This window comes from Rana temporaria, chromosome 2, assembly GCF_905171775.1.
Source record: "Rana temporaria chromosome 2, aRanTem1.1, whole genome shotgun sequence".
NCBI classification, from domain to species: domain Eukaryota; kingdom Metazoa; phylum Chordata; class Amphibia; order Anura; family Ranidae; genus Rana; species Rana temporaria.
This window is the reverse complement of record NC_053490.1, coordinates 275,881,141-275,883,096: the sequence shown is the minus strand read 5'-3', so window position 1 is coordinate 275,883,096 and position 1,956 is coordinate 275,881,141. Positions and strand designations below refer to the sequence as shown.

At 41.9% G+C, this 1,956-nt stretch overlaps 1 pseudogene; it reads right to left on the bottom strand.

Moving 5' to 3' along the window:
* Positions 1-1,184: 1,184 nt before the first annotated feature.
* On the bottom strand, positions 1,185-1,747 carry LOC120928283 (annotated as a pseudogene).
* Between the last annotated feature and the right edge of the window lie 209 nt (positions 1,748-1,956).

Genomic DNA, 1,956 nt, shown 5'->3' with positions numbered 1-1,956 from the left:
ACTTAGTCTCTTGCTTTATACTTATCCGGGACCCCCTTGGGACCCCTATGGCATCTATATATACATGGGGGTCAAAACTACCAACTGGGGCACTTCTACGCTTCCCGTTGGATTCAGATGCTAAGTAATGACTCACCATATCTATATTTCTTGTTCAGAGCACTCTGTGACCTACATCCCCAGTCATCACCTGTATTCCAACCCACAGATTCCCAGTGGTCACAATCATCGCTTATGTCACATATATATATATATGGTTCCTGAACATGTTACCCTGCCAGTCTAATGGAGGGAAGGAGACTATAGTACAGTAATCAAATATAAAGGTAGCTACATGTGTGTCTGATGAATTATTCCAGAATTGTGTTATACCATCTACTTGTTTGATAGCCACCTCCTGTGTGTGTACAGTTGCTATAAGAAAAAAGATATATAGTTTCATTCTGATGCGGGTGGTGCACGGTCCATCATATCTCATCTCCAGAGAGTGTTTTTGAAGGAACTTCTTAACCCTCACCCAATCACCAGGGAGTATGCGGTGAATACCTGTATCTAAATCAGGATCTGGAATGGAAAAAAAATACTCGTACATGGATATTAGTTAATTATTTTTCAACAGCGGTCACATAATTTCTCAAAGTATCAGACTGTAATTGCAACTATTGTGGGTAATAACAACCTAACCTAGGGGCTGTTCCAAACAAGATTTCAAAAGGGGATAAAGAATACCCCCCCATGGGGGCACTTTCCCACTACTCTGAGGGTGGTAAGGTGTGTGAAACGCTAATGTGATACCTAAGACCTTGATCACTCTCTATCACCTCAGTTACCCAATATCTGAATCTTGAGCCATCAACATACAAGGTGAGTTGAGGCATTGGGATCAGGGCATATGGGACAGAGGGTAGATAAGTGGTTTCCACCTTCATGAGTTCAAAGCAATCATGTTCATCTAGAGTAGGAGCAGGTAGGTCTGTGCCATTCTCTTCTTCCTGTTTTGTCCAGAGACATGTCATGATACCCCCCTTGGACAAAAGAAAGGAGAGTAGCAGGGTTGGTTGGGTTACAGAATCCAGAATCCAGCATGGGCAACGGCTGGTGGGCAGTAAAAGCTGCCATCTGCTTTCAATACTGGGCAGAAGGGGTAGTTCAATATTGGGCACAGGGGGTTGGGGTAGGATGGGTCAGGCTGGAGTAAGGCCTGTTTGCAAGGGGAGGAACTTCCAACATAGAACAGCATTCGGCAGAGCCCATGCCTCTGCAATAGCAGTGGTGTTGCTCAGCATACACACAGCACTGTAAACCTTGGTCAGATCACCACCCGGTACAACAGTCGATGTCTGACAGTCAATACCAGCCATGAAAGCAGCAGGGCACCAGTCCACAAACTGAACACTAGGCATGGTCTCGATGGTGGCAATAGCCGCATTAACATCCTTGGGCACCACATCATCACAGTATAACAGGCAGCAAGCCATATATTTATCATGTCGTGGGTCACATTTCACCATCTGGTCAGCTAGCTCAAAGCAAGCATTAGGAATATCAGCCACAGTGAACTGCTCATGTGAGGCTTTCTCAGCTGAGATGGCTGGGGCATAAGGGACAAGAGGGAAGTGGCATGAGGGAAGTGGATACAAAGGTAGGGCACCAAGTTGGGCTGAAACTCAGTGAGAACTACAGTCAGGGCTCCATAGATGACACAATCTGACTGATAAGACGATACAAAGTAGCGCAGGGTGGTCATTCAATATCTAAATTAAGCTCAGCTTTAAAAAATAAGCTTCAAATATAAGTATTGTGAGTTACTAAAAACTCCATTATTATATATATATATATATATATATATATATATATATATATATATATATATATATATATATATATATATATATATATATATATATATATATATATATATATATATCAAGAAATAAAAGCAATAAACAAAAAAAG